Source organism: Canis lupus, chromosome X (assembly GCF_048164855.1).
Source record: "Canis lupus baileyi chromosome X, mCanLup2.hap1, whole genome shotgun sequence".
Lineage (NCBI taxonomy): Eukaryota > Metazoa > Chordata > Mammalia > Carnivora > Canidae > Canis > Canis lupus.
Window position 1 is genome coordinate 13,371,659 of NC_132876.1, and position 18,682 is coordinate 13,390,340.

Sequence of the window (18,682 nt, forward strand, 5' to 3'; positions counted from 1 at the left end):
GGCCATTTCAGGCAGACAGTTCAGAAAATACAAAGGCTCTGATGTAGAGATAATGCTTGGCATCTTTAAGAAATAGCAATAAGGTGAAAGAAACTAGTTCAGAGTATAGGTAATAGTAAAAGATGAGCTCCAAAAGGTAGAGGAGAGCCAGATCATAGAGGGCCTCATAGGCTATAACAAGAACTTTGACTTTTATTCTAAGATGGATCATTATTGAGCAGTCTTGAGCAGAGAAGTGGCACCAAGTGACTTATGACTTCTCATAAGTCTGTGTTGAATAGATGATTGGAGACAAGAATGCAAGCAAGGGGTGCCATTGTGGAGGTTACTCTAGTAATAGAGGTAAGAGATGTTTGTGTCTCAGACAGGGTTACTTTCTAGATATACGTTGAAGGCAGGGTCTACAAGACCTTTGATGGGGTAGATGAAAGATGTTAAAAAAGAGATAAAAGCCAAGGATAACTCCACAATGTTTGGTCTGAATAAGTAGGTGAGTACTGATTCCATTTATTGAGATGGGAAAAATTGGAGGAGGATCATGCCTTAGAGAGATCAACATTGATATTAGACATACTGAGCTTGAGATATCTACCAAAGAAGACATCCAAATGGCCAACAGACACATGTAAGATGCTCAACATCACTTATCATCAGGAAAATGCAAATAATTTTTGCTTTTGTTTCCCTTGCCTTCATAGATGTATCTTGCAAGAAGTTGCTGTGGCCAAGTTCAAAAAGGGTGTTGCCTGTGTTCTCCTCTAGGATTTTGATGGATTCTTGTCTCACATTTAAATTTCATCCATTTTGAGTTTATCTTTGTGTCTGGTGTAAGAGAATGGTCTAGTTTCATTCTTCTGCACGTGGCTGTCCAATTTTCCCAGCACCATTTATTGAAGAGACTGTCCTTTTTCCAGCAGATAGTCTTTCCTGCTTTGTTGAATATTAGTTGACCATAGAGTTGAGGACCCATTTCTGGGTTCTCCATTCTGTTCCATTGATCTATGTGTCTGCTTTTCTGCCAGTACCACACTGTCTTGATGACCACAGCTTTGTAGTACAACCTGAACTCTGGCATTGTGATGCCCCCGGCTCTGGTTTTCTTTTTCAATATTCCCCTGGCTATTCGGGGTCTTTTCTGATTCCAACCAAATCTTAAGATGATTTGTTCCAACTCTCTGAAGAAAGTCCCTGGTATTTTGATAGGGATTGCATTAAATGTGTAAATTGCCCTGGGTAGCATTGACATTTTCACAATATTAATTCTTCCAATCCATGGGCATGGAATATTTTTCCATCTCTTTGTGTCTTCCTCAATTTCGTTCAGAAGTGTTCTGTAGTTTTTAGGGTATAGACTCTTTATCTCTTAGGTTGAGTTTATTCCTAGGTATCTTATGCTTTTGGGTGCCATTGTAAATGGGATTGACTTCTTAATTTCTCTTTCTTCAGTCTCATTGTTAGTGTATAGAAATGCCACTGACTTCTGGGCATTGATATTGCATCCTGCCACACTGCAGAATTGCTGCAAGAGTTCTAGCAATCTTGGGGTGGAGTCTTTCGGGTTTTCTAAGTACAGTATCATGTCATCTGTGAAGAGGGAGAGTTTGACTTCTTCTTTGCCAATTTGAATGCCTTTTATTTCTTTTTGTTGCCTGATTGCTGAGGCTAGGACTTCTAGTACTATGTTGAATAGCAGTGGTGAGAGTGGACATCCCTGTCGTGTTCCTGATCTTAGGGGAAAGACTCTTAGTTTTTCCCCCATTAAGAATGATATATGTTGTGGGCTTTTTGTAGATGGCTTTTAGGATGTTGAGGAATGTTCCCTCTATCCCTACACTCTGAAGAATTTTGATCAGGAATGGATGCTGTATTTTGTCAAATGCTTTCTCTGCATCTATTTTTCCCTTGTTGATATGATCTATCACATTGATTGTCTTACAAGTGTTGAACCAACCTTGCATCCCAGGGATAAATCCCACTTGGTTGTGGTGAAGAATCTTCTTAATGTACTGTTGGATCCTATTGGCTAGTATCTTGTTGAGAATTTTTGCATCTGTGTTCATCAGGGATATTGGTCTATAATTCTCCTTTTTGGTGGGGTCTTGTCTGGTTTTGGAATTAAGGTGATGCTGGCCTCATAAATAGCAGGGAAATACAAATCAAAACCACAATGAGATACCACCTCACCCCAGTGAGAATGGCGAAAAGTAACAAGACAGGAAACAACAAATGTTGGAGAGGATGTGGTGAAAGGGGAACCGTCTTGCACTGTTGGTGGGAATGTGAACTGGTGCAGCCACTCTGGAAAACTATGTGGAGGTTCCTCAAAGAGTTAAAAATAGAGCTACCCTATGACCCAGCAATTGCACTGCTGGGGATTTACCCCAAAGATACAGATGCAGTAAAACAGCAGGACACCTGCACCCCGATGTTTATAGCAGCAATGTCCACAATAGCCAAACTGTGGAAGGAACCTCGGTGCCCATCAAAAGATGAATGGATAAAGAAGATGTGGCCTATGTATACAATGGAATATTCCTCAGCCATTAGAAGCGACGAATACCCACCATTTGCTTCGACGTGGATGGAACTGGAGGGTATTATGCTGAGTGAAGTAAGTCAACTGGAGAAGGACAAACATTATATGGTCTCATTTATTTGGGGAATATAAAAAATAGTGAAAGGGAATAAAGAAGAAGGGAGAGAAAATGAGTGGGAAATACCAGAGAGGGAGACAGAACATGAGAGACACCTAACTCTGGGAAACGAACAAGAGGTGGTGGAAAGGGAGGTGGGCGGGGGGTGGGGTGACTGGGTGACGGGCACTGAGTGGGGCACTTGATGGGATGAGCGCTGGGTGTTATGCTGTATGTTGGCAAATTGAACTCCAATAAAATATACATAAAAAAGGAAAATTCAAATCAAAACCACAATCAGCTATCACTTCACACCTATCAGAATGGCTAGAATCAAAAAGACAAGAAATTACAAGTGTTGGTGAGGATGTGGAGAAAAGAGGAACTCTAGTACACTGTTGATGGGAATGTACATTGGAATAGCCACTGTCAAAAACAGTATGGAGGCTCCTCCAAAAGTCAAAAATAGAAATACCATATGACTCAGTAATTCCACTATTGAGTATTTACCCCCAAAAAAACCCACTAATTCAAAAAATTAAAGCATCCCTGTCTTTATTGCAGTATTATTTATAATTGCCTAGATTTGGAAGAATCTGAGTCTATCCATCAATAGATAATGGATAAAGGAGATATGAGGGGGGTGTGGATATGTGTGTGTATACACACACAACAGAATATTACTCAGTAATAAAAGAATGAAATCTTGCCATTTATGACAACATGGATAGATCTAGATGGTATTATACTTGTGAAGAAACTCAGAGAAGGCAAATACCATATGATTTCACTTGTATGGTGAACCTAAACACACACACACACACACACACACACACACACACACACACACAAAAGAAGAAAGGAAAAGCAGAAATAGACCCATAAATACAGAGAACAAACTGATGGTTGCCAGAGAGGAAGGAGGGTTGGGGGGGGTGGGCAAGATTGGTGAAGGGGTATGGAAGGTCTGGGCTTCTGGATGAATAAATGATGGGAATAAAATATACAGCATAAGGAATATAGTCAATGGTATTATAATGGCATTGCATGGTGACAGGTGATAGCTACACTTGTGATGAGCACAGCATAATATACAGGGTGGTCGAATTACTGTGTTGCACACCTGAAAATAATGTATCCTTGTATGTCAACTACAATTTTAAAAACAGAGAGAAAAAAGATATCTATTGGATATTTCAAGTGTAGATGTTGAGTTGGAGGTATATACATGCATGTGGAATTCAGGGGCATGGCCTTGTTTAGAGAATAAATTTAGGAGTTCCCAGCATATATATATTTAAAGCCAAGAGAATGGAGAAACAAGTGAACAGGGCTGCTAATTAGGCTTTTCTTTTTCTTTCTTTCTTTTTTTTTTTTTTTTTTTTTTGTGTGTGTGTGTGTGTGTGTTGTAAGTCTAGTTCGGATTTTTTAATAATAAATTTATTTTTTATTGGTGTTCAATTTGCCAACATACCCAGTGTTCATCCCGTCAAGTGCCCCCCTCAGTGCCTGTCACCCATTCACCCCCACCCCCCGCCCTCCTCCCCTTCCACCACCCCTAGTTCGTTTCCCAGAGTTAGGAGTCTTTATGTTCTGTCTCCCTTTTTTCATATTTCCCACACATTTCTTCTTCCTTCCCTTATATTCCCTTTCACTATTATTTATATTCCTAATTAGACTTTTCTTACCACTGCCATCCCCTTCCCCTTTCCCCTGCCTGCCTCACATCTGCTTGCCCTGCTCCTGGACCAGAGAGGTAACTCATCGCTTGGACAGATCTCATGCACCTTTTCAATATGCTCTGCTTGGAGACCTCTGGGTTAGAGAACAGAGTACTTCTACTCCTTTGACCTTCGTATGACAAACAAAACAAAACAAAACAAAACAAAACAAAACAAGAAACAAAACAGCAGAGGGTGTGTGGTAGGCATGGAGAGCAGGTATTAAATACAGGCAAAACCAGCAACCACTTCCAAGGGGTGTATTCTGGGATACTGAGAAAATCTATTACCCCCACCCTGCATTTTCAAAAATGACAAAGTTAGATTGTGAACATGATAAATTTGTGATGATGTTTATATCAAGTAAGACTGTCAAATGGAATAGTAAAGGGGTGGTTTAGGTGAACCAAATAGAATTTGTAGTGTTTGCCATACCAGGAAGGATCTTTGGGACCCAACATGGGTTCACTAAGAACAAGGCATGTTTGAGTAACTTTAATTCCTTCTTTGACAGGGTTTCCAGATTGGTAAATATGGAAACATGGTGGGCGGAAAATCTGGAGAGCACCCAGGCATTTGTAGGGACTCTTACTTAGGCATTGAGTTAGAAGTAATCTGCTGGTGGTGTGCTATAGAAGTCTTTCTTGATCAATGATTTCACTGATGATTTGTATATATAGAAAGCCCACTTACTAGATTTAGATATGACATAAAGTTGGGAAGACTAGTCAGCATCTTGGATGACTGAATTGAGATCCTAAAAATAATTTTACTTAATAGAATGATGGACAGAATTTAACACAATGGAATTCAATACAGTAAATACATGATATTGCACTTGAGCACAAAAAGAACTCATGATAAAGAGCTTTAAGTTTTGACTGAATATTCTCCAGTGTGATATATAATCTTTCAGGGAGTGGTGCCATGTTGAAAAAATATATATATCAGGGTAAAAGGATAGTGATGGAGATGGGGCTGGGGTTCTTTTAGACACAATGGTCAGCGAAGGCCTCTCTAAGGAACTTATACTTGAACAAAATGACGTAAGGAAACAAATCTTGCTATTATCTGAGGGATGAATATTTCTGGTAGTGGGAAGAGAAAGGATAAAGACCCTGAGACAGGAATATGTTGTGCATGTTTGAGGAAAAGAAGGCCATGTGGAGGAGATTAAGTTAGAGAAGAAGCCAGGGGCTTCTTACAAGAAAATTCACAAAAGCTAGGAATATTTAGACTGAACGGTGGGGAAGGGGGATCGGGGAGCTTTGCAAAGAGGAGGAAGGGGTATTTATAGGTTTGTGATGTGTAGGATAGTTCAGACCCATTCTGGAAGGCAGCTCTTGATGCCCATTGAATCAATGAGTTGAATCTACTAGAAGAAAAATTTCCACCCAATGAAAAGTCTATCAGAGCTATTCAAGATGGATTGGGCTGTCTTATGTGACAGTGATCTCCATATCACTGGAGAGATCTGAGCTGACAAGAGGCTACCTCCACACTTAGAGGGAGGTAAGGGGCACAGAAAAACCTGGAAGGGATATTCCAGGCTCAGTGGGGGACTAGATTTGATGATCTTTAAGGCCTAAGAATCGGTTTCCTGAAATAACATTCCCTTGATACAAATTATGATTAAGGGAAATACTTGCCCACTGGTGGATCCAAGATTATGCACAATGTTCAAACTATATTTAATAGTCAAGACATTGAATCCGAATGTCAGAAAGCATCTGCGGGTCTTTTCACACAAAATATGAGTGAAAAGGGTCTAGGAGGCATCAGATTTACTGCAGTTAATACTATGTTTGGCTATTGGGATGCCTGGGTGGCTCAGCAGTTGAGCATCTGTCTTTGGCTCCGGGCGTGATCCCAGGGTTCTGGGATCAAGTCCTACACTGGGCTCCCTGTGAGGAGCCTGCTTCTTCCTCTGCCTATGTCTCTGCCTCTCTCTGTCTCTCATGAATGAATAAATAAAATCTTTTAAAAAAATACTATGTTTGGTTACAGGGAGGTCCCTAAGCCTAAGTTACTAGTGATAACTAAGGATAGGATAGTTCCCCTACCTATGCCTTTTTCCCTTAAACAACTGAAGTATCATTTAGGAGAAATAGAACTGAATTGTCACTAAGCCAAACTTTTTTAATCAGCTTGGGCCGGCCTCTCTGCTACCCAACAATTAGCATGTTACTCATGTAAGGGAAAAATGGGAGCAAGGAGAGTTAGGAAAGGCCACTGCCACTCTGGACTCTCGGCAATGGCCATCCCCAGCTCCAGGCACAGGAGCATTCCTAACCATTCTAGCTTAGATTCCCCTGATGGCAGCATTGTAAATAATCAGCACTATTTGCTTCTGTTTCAAAACATGACCTCCTCATCATTCAAAAACTCATTATTCCTCAATGCTGAGCCTACAGGGGCAGCTCAATTATGAGGTCATTCTGAAAGAATTCTGAAAGAAAAAAAAAATGCATCTGCCTGAACAGTTAGAATGGGCTGTTAGAATGGGCCTGAATATATCAAATAACTGTGCAGTTCTCCACTTCCTTCTGGATCAACCTCAAAGATAGTTTTAAAAAAAAAACAATTATAGAATTATTGTGTTAAATTTTTAAAGTTTAGTCTTCAGCGACTTAGACAAATGTGCTAGAGGTCCATGGTACACTTGAAGTGATCAAATAGTGGTCTCCCAAATGTGGAGGACCAAGGAATGAAAAGAAGGTCATTTAATATTAGGTTAGAAAAGTAGAATTAAGCAGGTGATTTTTTTCCCCGCTCCCTTCACCCAAAAGAGACTCAACAAAATGTATACATTTAAATTCTCCTTTTGGATTGAGTAAATGCTTTCCTTTGCTAGTATGGTTGATAAAGAAGGAAGCACATGGTTACTTAAAGAATAGAAAACATTTTTCTTTCTTTTTAAATATAGAGAAGTATAAATAGAAAAGAAAAGCTCACAGAAAAGGACTTGAGCAAGCAATTCACAGTTGAGGAAATGCAAAGGACCTATGTACATAAGACAATATGCTCAACCTGAGTGGTGATCAGAGAAATACAAATTATAACCCTGATGAGATACCATATTGCCTAAAAGGCAGGAAATTTTTAAAAGACTGATAATATCCAGAGGGGATGAAGTGCTGGGCAAAATGGCATTCTCATGTATTCATAAATTAGCACAACTTCTTTGGAGGAGAAATTGGAAATATCTGCCAATGTCATCGGCAAAATATCCTTTGACTCAATTTCACTCCTAGGAATCTGTCCTCTGAAGATACTCATGTAAGTGCAGAAAAAATATACACAGAGGGTCAGAATCATTGCAGCAGTATTTGAGAATAAGATATATATTCATCAGTGAGGAAATAGTTAAATAAAATATAGTACATACTCTGGAACACTAATGTTGCCATCACAGAAGGTTAGTAGATCTACATTACAGATGTGCAAGAAGGTTCACAATTTATTGATACATTGCTTAGTGAATACAGCAAGTTGTTTAATTGTATTCATTGTTAACTATACATACGTATATACACAATTCCTGTGTATATACAAGTGAAAATGTAGAAAATGAGTAAAAGAATAAGCTTTCATTTTACAGCTGTACACACGTCAATAAATTAACAGCTGACATTTCTTGGGCACTTACTATATACTAGAAGCTCTCACAATGTTTTATAAGTACTAACCCATTTAATCTCCATAACAACCCTAGGAGGTCAACACTATTGTTACCCATATTTTAAAGATGACATAACAGAGGCGCAGAGACGCTAGAGAGCCTACCCAAGGTCAATGCGGCTAGTCTGCAGTCCTGCTCCAGAGCCAGTATTATTGCGCATTATTATTTTTTAAAAAATTAACATACATTTCTTTCATACATTTTAATCTCCCACAATTCCTACACTCAAAAGTAATCATAATAACCTCCCTCCATCGTTACAGTTTTATTTATTATTACTCTTTTTTATTATTTATTTTTCTTATTTAAATTCAATTAATATACAATGTATTATTAGTTTCAGAGGTAGAGTTCAGTAATTCATCAGTTGCATATAACACCTGGTGCTCATAACATCCCGTGCCCTCCCTGATGCCCATCACCCAGTTCCCCATCCCCTCACCCACCTCCCTTCCAGCGACCCTCAGTTTGTTTCTTATGATTAAGAGTCTCTTGTGGTTATTTCCCTCTCTGATTTTGTCTTGTTTTATTTTTTTTTCTTCCCTTCTCCCATGATCCTCTGTTTTGTTTCTTAGATTCCTCATATTAGTGAGATCATATGATAATTGTCTTTCTCTGACTTATTGTGCTTAGTGTAACACCCTCTAGTTCCATCCATGTCCTTGCAAATGTCAAGATTTCTTTTTTTGATGGCTGAGTAGTATTCCATTGTGTATCTATATACCACATCTTTTTTTTTTAAGATTTTATTTATTCATGAGACACAGAGGCAGAGACACAGGCAGAGGGAGAAGCAGGCTCTATGCAAGGAGCCCGATGTGGGACTCGATCCTGGGTCTCCAGAATCAGGCCCTGGGCCGGAGGCGGTGCTAAGCTGCTGAGCTACCCAGGCTGCCCAATACACCACATCTTCTTTATCCATTCAGTGGACATCTCAGCTCTTGTTTGGCTATTGTGGACTATGCTGCTATGAACATTGTGGTGCATGTGCCCCTTTGGATCTTAATAACACTTTGACATCTTTTCTTCCAGTTTTTTCTATGCACCTGTAATGAGATCACACAGGATATACAGTTTCGTATTCTTATTTTTTCAATTTATATTATTTTACACACTCTTCCCATGATATTTTCATGATGACTCAAAGAAAATTCCCGATCTTTATAAATATATTTTTAGGGATGCATAATATCACATCATTTGCATGTACTGTATTTACTTACACATCCCCCCACCATTATTTCTAACATTATAAATGATAACATGACAAACAAGTCTGTGCATAATTTTTAGTCTACTTCCCTCCAGACAGACTCTCTCAGAAGGGTAGTGACTGGGTCAAAGGAAACACACATTTTTAAGGCTTTTGTTACATATTGCCAAATTTATTTTCTTTTTCTAAAAAGATGCCTTTTTTGGAACCTCAGTACCCTTCTACCTGTAATGTCCTAGTGCACTTACTTGCTACAGCAGTCTTTCCACATCCATATTTTATTTGTACTTGATAGACATATACATTGCGAAATGATTACCACAATAAGGTTAGTTTACACATACATAACCTCACATAGTTAGCATTTGAGGCATATATTTTTTTTAAACAATTGAAGGGCAAGGCTTAACCTGAAGACCTAAATCTCTAAAGGCAGCATTTTACAGTACAGTGGCAACAAGAGAGAGAAGGGTTGAGAGTATGGGAACTTGCTGCCACCTCTTCTCACACAACTAAGCTTTAGGCTGCTGGATTGCTTATATTAATGAGTCACTGATATAAATCTCTCACAGCTGTTGAGGGTTCTAGAATTTCTACTGAAAAGGAGCACTAAAAACCCTTCAACTACAAGACCACTTCTCCTTCACTGTAGCCACTCACTTCCAACGTCAAGGCCCAGATCTAGTCATCACTAAGTACCGGCAGTCCTCGCTGTCCGTGGCAGTGGAGGATGTTGAAAATGAGGGTCAACTGAAACAGTGCAAAGCAATCTTAATCAGTGGGGGAAATTGCAGTTGTTCTTTGACATTTAATTTTTTTGTCAAAATGTTAAAAAAAACTTCACTGCCCATTTCATTATAATTATATAAGGGAATGAAAAAATTGTGAAACTCGTATTTGTTTAGTACACTATAATTTACAACATTAGAAATGTTGACAAAGTGCTTTATTTCTTTGTAAGAAATATATCAAGGGTAGTCTTAACAGTGCTTGCCTTCTTCTTCTCATAACTTCTAATACCAAGAGAACATCTTTTCATGCCTTGGTGAATTGCCATACTCCTTTCAAAGTTTGGATCAGCTTCCCACATTTTATCCTTTGCACACTTAATATTGTGAAATATCACCATGGATTCCTTCAGTGTGACCTCTTGCTGGTGTCACTTCCTTTGGAAAATCTATTCTTTTTGCCACAACTTTCACTTATGTTAGAAACTTCACCTTCACGAAGTTCCTCTGTGTAATTCTACATAAGATCCTCTGCATATCCGGGAGCTCTCGAATGGTGGCAGTGTCAACATTGCCATGATCCCACAGGCAGCTGTTTCTTCTATAACTCCATATACCTTTGATTTGAATTTCACTTTAAGCATTATATGTTTTTGTTTCTTTGCTGCACTTTCATCTTTGTTGGCCAATTCCTCCCTTTGTTTGAGTATGTTTTTATCAGTCATATGGGTTTATCACTGTGAACAGAGCGGGTGACACACAAGTGTAGGCTTTGCTCTCTCTGTGCACGAACTAAACAACATGAATCACCAATGCCAATCACCAACAGACTTTGAAGGAAGTGACAGGAATGGTCACTGATCAGGATGTGCATCCGTTATTAGGGAGTGAACTGTGGACTGCAAAGACCAATGAGCACAATCTGTACTTCATGCAATTGCACAGTTAATATGTGATGATAACTGAAATTTGAAGCATGTTGTTGGGTGCTGCTGTTATTGAACTAAACTCTGGTAAATCCATGGGTATGGAAACCACACGTCTCACTCCCTTGCAGTTTATTCTGAACAGAGCAGTCAGAGCAATCTTTTAAAAGCAGAAATCGGATCTGACAGTGCCCTGCTCAAAACATATCAGTGACTCTCATTTTCCTCAAAGTAAAAGCCAAAGCCCTTCCTGTGATCGACAAGGCCCTCAGGATCTGCCCCTCCTCTACTACTACTCTTGATCTTCCTCCCTCCCCTCCATCCACACTGGCCTCCTCGCCATTCTATGAACACACCAACCACTCTCCTGTCTCAAAGCCTTCCCGTTGGCTGTCCCATAGACCTAGGTCTCTCTCCCCACAGATGTCCACCTTTCCTTGCATTTTTAAGGTTTTTGAACAAAACTGATTTTCTCATAGAGACCTACGCTAACCACCCACCTTAATCCTGCAACCTGCTTCCTGCTCCTAACACCAGCATGCCTGATCCACCTTGCCTGGCTCTGCCTTTTCTTCTTCCAGTAGCACTTATTACTATCTAACATACTACACAAGTTGCCTAGTTTTAAAATATAAATATTTTAATTTAAACTATAAAATATATTTAATTTAAAATATAAATATTTAAAATATTTATTTATCATTTCTCTCCCCTCGCAATAATGTAAGTTCCACAAAGACAGAAAACTCTACATGTTTGATTCACTGCTGTTTTCCAAGTAGCAAGGATAGTGCTTAGTATATAGTAGGTACAGAGTAAATAAATCTTGACTGTATAAATAGGATAAGCCAACCACTATTCCCAAGCATGTTTTTCTCAAACCACACGTTGCAAATATTTTTCAGAAAACAAGATCACCCTAGGTATATGGCACAAGGATTGAGTTGGGGGGATAAAACCCCAAATAGATACAATGTCAAGCTGTGCCTTGCAGAATAGCCTGAGATAAGGTTAACCCCAGGACATTTATTCAATTAAGTGAGAACATGAAACTTATCACAGTTGCTTTTTTTTTTTTTAAGATCTTATTTGGGATCCCTGGGTGGCGCAGCAGTTTGGCGCCTGCCTTTGGCCCAGGGCGCCATCCTGGAGACCCGGGATCGAATCCCACGTCGGGCTCCCGGTGCATGCACACCCTCTGCCTGTGTCTCTGCCTCTCTCTCTCTCTGTGTAACTATCATAAAATAAAAAAAAATAAAGATCTTATTTACTTCTTCATGAAAGACACAGAGAGAAACAGGCAGAGGGTGAAGCAGGTTCCTCACGGGGAGCCTGATGTGGGACTTGATCCAGGATCCCTGGGATCATGACCTGAGCCAAAAACAGATGTTCAACCACTAAGCCACCCAGGAGCCTCACTTTTTAAAAAAAGATTATTTATTTATTTGAGAAAGGGAGAGGGAGAGAGAGAGAGAAGGAGCAGGGGAAAGGTAGAAGTAGACGCCTTGCTGAGCAGGGAGCCCAATGTGGGACTCGATCCCGGGACTCTGATATCATGGCCTGAGCCAAAGGCAAATGCTTAACCAACTGAGCCACCTAGGCACCCCCACAAGTTGCTTTTAAGAGCAGCAAAACTCATTATTCTCTCTTCTAAGAGTTCCAGCCATTTCCTAAATGGACACACCTGTGATTTAAATCTTTTACCAGCTAAAATAGATTTTGGGAAGAGATGTGAATCTTTTCTTAAGCTGGGTCTACTGATTCAAATCCCCAAAGGTATGCATAGCTCCTTTCTAGTTTACCTCAACCCTTAGTGAGGTCCATGGACACTACCAGTATGCTTAAAAGGAGTGCCCCAAGAGTCTTTGACAGCCATCTTCCACACATAAACAGATGGTGGCTTTTCTACCTTTAAGCAAAGGGACTCCTAATCCTCTTCCATTGCTGTTGTTCTAATTATCAGAGAGCATTTCCTCATTCATAATCTACCTGCAAGTGAAGGTCACTTCTCTTCCTCCTACAGAGATTAACTGATCTTCATCTTGATTCATATATTCAACTCTAATTCATCCTTTTCATCCCCGAACTGAATAACACCAATTCATTTTACTTTCTTCATATAGGTCTTATTTTCCAGCCCTTTCAAAGGTCTTTTTCAAAAAAATAATAAAATAATAAAATAATAAAATAAAATAAAATAAAATAAAATAAAATAAAATAAAATAAAAAAAGATATTTTTCAAAAAAGTTCTCCATCCACTGCATAGGATGATCTTTTTGATGCAGGCCAGGCCAACTTCTCCACTCACTAAGTGATTTCTTGTGGTAGCAAAATTTAGCAGATACTTGTTTATGTATCTGAAGTGTAGATTATCCCCACTCCCTGGGCAACAGTCTGCTCATTCAGAAATGCCTATTTTTGTCTTGAATCAAACTCTCTCTTTCTTGGTGTTAGAAGACACCTAGTTTTGCACCTAAAATATTCCCGAAAACATATCCTGAAGTCCAGTGTTTTCCCCACTTGGAATTCCAGAAATGATTCTGGGAGAAGATGAGGTCTCCATGAGAATATTTTAATTTTATGTTGTTTTGATGCTTATCTAAACAAGACCTTTATGTAGGCATGCTATGAATCATCTGGATGGCCACCTTATAATAAGATTGACCTATGACTCCTGGGCTTGACTCTGTTTTTGATTTAAAGATCAAGGAGATTCCAAGCAGTGATACTTGGATGGTACTGGGCTTATGGGTAAAGAAGAGAAATAAAGGCCAGATGTGTGTTGTAAAAGCAAAGGTTTCATGCTAGTATGAATGGGCAAAAAGGAGGGAAGGATGAGTTACCACTCAGTAGTAAGCATCCCATTTTTTAGATTTAAGCTAATTTAAATAGAATTCCTGCCACTTGCAACCCAAAGGGTCTAAACTAATGCAACTTCTAAATAAAATGTGTAAAGGTTTAAAAGTAGACCTACTAAGAGAAAAGACTTGAAACAATTCTAGGGTCTATCAAACAGAATAGGTGGAATAAACAATGGTATGTATATTCTACCATGGGATGCTCATCAGTTGTAAAAAAGAATGAGGAAACTCTTACTACACTGATATAGAAAATTCTCCAGGATATACTATTAAGCAAAAAGTGCATGATGCAAAACAGTATATATAGTATGCTGCCATTTGTGTAAGAAAGGGGTACAAACACAGATATTTACTTTCGTATCATAAAGAATCATTGCCTATAGGGTTGGGGGGTAGGGTAAATGGTACTATAGGTGAGACCTAAGCCTTTTCTGGGATTCCTTGTTACATCACTTTGACTTTTGAACCATGTAAATGCATTACCTATTCAAAACCATAATAACAGCAAACATATCAACAGATTATTAGAGGGAGATATCTGTTTCCAGCGAGCTAGGAAATATAACCCCTCATTAATTTTTCCCTCAGACACTCTTTTCTGTAATCTATTTCTAGTATTTGCTATTTTTTCCCCGTTACAGTTGAGTACAGTTTTCTACCTGAGAATGTCCAGAGCAGCTGGTTGCCTCAACAAACTCATCTCTTCTGAGAACAGTTTGAATAAATCCAACCAGAAAGTAAATTATGTATGTTTTCAACCTTCAGTTGGAATTAGAGTGAATTAGAGTATTTAGATAAAATTTGAATCCCATTAGTCCAGTTATTAAAAGGATAGTAATATTATATCTTTGTTGATCACATTTGAATAGGAAGGGACTACCAAAATATTTTTCTACACTGAATTAATTGTCCCCAACCAAGGTAGATAATAGTTAAGTCTAAGTCAGCTGTCATCATTTCAACATAACTTTTGCCTTTTTGTTGATTACTCAACATTTGGATTTCTTGGGTAAATCTTGCTTTGTTAATAACACCTTTGAACAAAATTTTACAGTATTCTTATTCATTTGGAGCTTTGACTTCATCTACAGTAAGTGTTCTTAACCTAGGATCCACAGATAGAAGTCAGAGGACCTATTAACTTGAGTAGGAAAAATTACAGCTTTACTTCTACTAACTTCTGACTGAGATTAAGCAGTTCCTTTTGTTATGGTATAAGCAACAGACCAAAGTAATATCAGCAACACCTATGACTTGGTCACCAATAGAAATCACAGATATTTTCCTATCACTTTAGACTTGTAGATATTTCAAAATATCATTATGTTCATTACCACTTCAAAATTATAATAGTTGTTAAACCTACCAATAGATCTTATTTACTAAGTTCATAAAGATAAATCTGTATCTCTATATAAGACTGTATTACAGATTTTCAAATAGTTCGATAACTTTTTCCATGTGATTATCTTCTTGGTAGTCCCACGTATTTCATTTTTGAAATAAGTGTAAATCTCCATGACCTTGGATTAGGCAATGGCTTCTAAGACATGACACCAAAAGTGTAAACAACTATAGAAAAAGTAGATAAATTGGACTTCATTAAAATTAAAGACTATTATGATTCAAATGACACCATTAAGAAAGTGAAAAGACAAGCCACAATATGGAAGAGAATACTTGCAAATCATATATCTGACAAGAGACTTGTTTCTACAACATATAAAGAATTCTTACAAACCAATAATAAAAAACGACAACCCAATTTTAAAATGGGCAAAGCATTTGAATATACATTTCTCTAAAGATATACAAGTGGCCAACAAGCACATGAAAAGGTGCTCAAAATCATTAGCCATTAGGGAAATGCAAACCAAAGCCACAATGAGATACTACTTTACACCCACTAGAATTGCTATAATTTTTATTTTATTTATTTTTTTAATTTTTATTTTTTGTATACTTTCTATTGGAGTTCGATTTGCCAGCATATAGTATAACACCCAGTGCTCATCCCGTCAAGTGCCCCCCTCAGTGCCCGTCACCCAGTCACCCCATCCCCCCACCCACCTCCCCTTCCACCACCCCTTGTTTGCTTCCCAGAGTTAGGAGTCTCTCATGTCCTGTCTCCCTCTCTCTGATTTTTCCCACTCAGTTCCCCTCCTTTCCCCTATGATCCCTTTCACTATTTTTTTAAAATTTTTTTTATTGGAGTTCAATTTGCCAACATACAGCATAACACCCAGTGCTCACCATCAAGTGCCCCACTCAGTGCCCGTCACCCAGTCACCCCCACCCCCTGCCCTCCTCCCCTTCCACCACCCCTTGTTCGTTTCCCAGAGTTAGGAGTCTCTCATGTTCTGTCTCCCTCTCTGGTATTTCCCACTCATTTTCTCTCCTTTCCCCTTTATTCCCTTTCACTATTTTTTATATTCCCCAAATGAATGAGACCATATAATGTTTGTCCTTCTTCGACTGACTTATTTCACTCAGCATAATACCTTCCAGTTCCATCCACGTCGAAGCAAATGGTGGGTATTCGTTGTTTCTAATGGCTGAGGAATATTCCATTGTATACATAGGCCACAGATTCTTTATCCATTCATCTTTTGACGGGCACCGAGTCTCCTTCCACAGTTTGGCTATTGTGGACATTGCTGCTAGAAACATTGGGGTGCAGGTGTCCTGCCGTTTCACTGCATCTGTATCTTTGGGGTAAATCCCCAGCAGTGGATTGCTATAATTTTTAAAAAGTCAATAGCAAGTGTTGGCAAGGATGACAGAAATTGGAACCCCACATTGCTGGTGGCAATGTAAAGTGATGCAGTCACTTTGGAAAACAGTTTGGCAGCTCTTCAAAAGGTTAAACATAGTTATCACATTTACCAGCAATTTCTACGTATATGCCTAGGAGGAAGGAAAACACATGTCCACACACAAACTTGTATACAGGTGTTCATAGCAGCAGTTTTCATAATAGCCAAAAGGTGGAAATAACCCAAATGTCCATCACCTGGTGAATAGGTAGACAAAATGTGATATTTCCATATACTAGACTTTGATTCTGCCAAATAAGCCAAACACAAAAAGACAAATATTGTATGATTGCGCATACGTGAAGTAGCCCCAACAGATTCATGGAGATGGAAGTAGAATAGTGATTACCAGGGACTGGGGGAGAGGAGAATTGGGTATTATTGTGTAAAGGGTACAGATGATGAAAAATTCTGGAGATGGTTAGTGGTGATGGTTGCATAACAATATGAACATACTTAATGCCACTGAACTGTATACTTAAAAGTGGTTAAATTGGTCAATTCTAAGTTATGCATATTTTACCACTATAAAAAAAAAAGGAATGAAGTACTGATCCATGCTATCGTGTGAATGAACCTTGAAGACATCATGCTAAGTGAAAGAAGCCAGACACAAAAGCCACATATCACATCATCCCATTTATATGCTATAACCAGAATAGGCACATCTATAGTGCTAGAAAGTAGACTGGTGGTTGCCCGGGGTTGGGCAGTGGTCTGTTTCTCCCTGACACTTCTGCTCTCCAAGAAGGCACTGCTGCGGAGGTGACATCTCTCGATCTCTTTTGCTTGCTTGCCCTCCAAACATGGAACCTACCACCAACCTATGGGTGAGTTGGAGCAAGAGCCATTGGAGTCTGTCATGACAAGGGCAGAGCCTTTGCCCTACAAGTGGGAGCTGAATACAGGAAGGGAGCACCAGTCCTCTTGGCTGCAGCTCCCTGAATAGTGGCTCTGCAACATGGGGTTGGGGTGATGAGCCTGCCTTTTTTATTTTTTAAGATTTTATTTATTTTTAAATAGAGAGACAGAGAGACAGAGAGAGCATGCATGAGTAGGGGAGGTGCAGAGGGAGACGGAGAGAGAGAGAACCCTGAGCCAACTCCGAGCTGAGTGCAGGGCCCAACGCAGGGCTCAATCTCACAACCCCAAGATCATGACATGAGCCAAAACCAAGAGTCGGATGCTTAACCAACTAAGCCACCCAGGCACCCCAGAGCCTGCCTTTCTGGTTGTGAAATAGTAGCCCTGGACTAGAATCTGGGGCAGAGGGAGCCCTCATCTTCTTAGCCACATCTAGGGACGGAGCTGCTATAAGTGACCTGGGGTAGGGTAGGGGATGGGAGCAGGTTTGGCTTAAATGACACAGAGTCTCACTTTTCTTACCAAGATTTAGTAGATTTTCTTGAATAAACATTTCTCCATTTTCTTTATGCCTTGAGACAATTTCCGGAGACTTTAAATATTTGTGTGTGTGTCTTAAAACATGATTTTTACCCTAATGGGTAAATGGTTGTTTTGCAGGGGGAATGTGCCAAACTTCTCCCACCACCATTCCAGAAGTCTCTCTTCCAATTTTTTTTAACTTATTTTTTTCTTGCCTAATTACATCAGCCAATATGTCCAGAATAATGTTAAATAGTAATAGTAAACAGGCGGGTCTTGTTCCATACTTTAAAGAGGAAGGAAGGTTTAATTTGAATGACTCTGTCAGAAGGACAAACATTATATGGTCTCATTCATTTGGGGAATATAAAAAATAGTGAAAGGGAATAAAGGGGAAAGGAGAAAAAATGAGTAGGAAATATCAGAAAGGGAGACAGAACATGAGAGACTCCTAACTCTGGGAAACGAACTAGGGGTGGTGGAAAGGGAGGTGGGTGGGGTGTGAGGGTGACTGGGTGGTGGGCACTGAGGGGGGCACTTGATGGGATGAGCACTGGGTGTTATGCTATATGTTGGCAAATTGAACTCCAATAAAAAAAAAAAAAGAATGACTCTGTCATTAAAGCTTAATTGCACCAAAAAGCCCTAAGGGACAGAATTTTGGGCCCTCTGCCTTAAGGAGCCATAATCAGAATTCAGAGTCCCTAAAGCATGC

General features: G+C 39.3%; 1 long non-coding RNA gene across 4 annotated transcripts in view; it reads right to left on the reverse strand.

Annotated features, from left to right (window-relative positions):
- Positions 1–8,590: 8,590 nt before the first annotated feature.
- Positions 8,591–18,682, reverse strand: part of LOC140628152 (uncharacterized) — a 365,765-nt gene continuing 355,673 nt past the window's right edge. Inside the window, exons 8-9 of one of the 4 annotated variants that reach the window (XR_012026535.1) lie at positions 9,910–9,999; positions 8,591–9,082 (exon numbers count right to left, since the gene is read on the reverse strand). This is a non-coding gene — a long non-coding RNA (uncharacterized lncRNA). The remainder of the gene's footprint in view (positions 9,083–9,909; positions 10,000–18,682) is intronic. The other 3 variants (XR_012026534.1, XR_012026536.1, XR_012026537.1) reach the window with 3 other exon arrangements.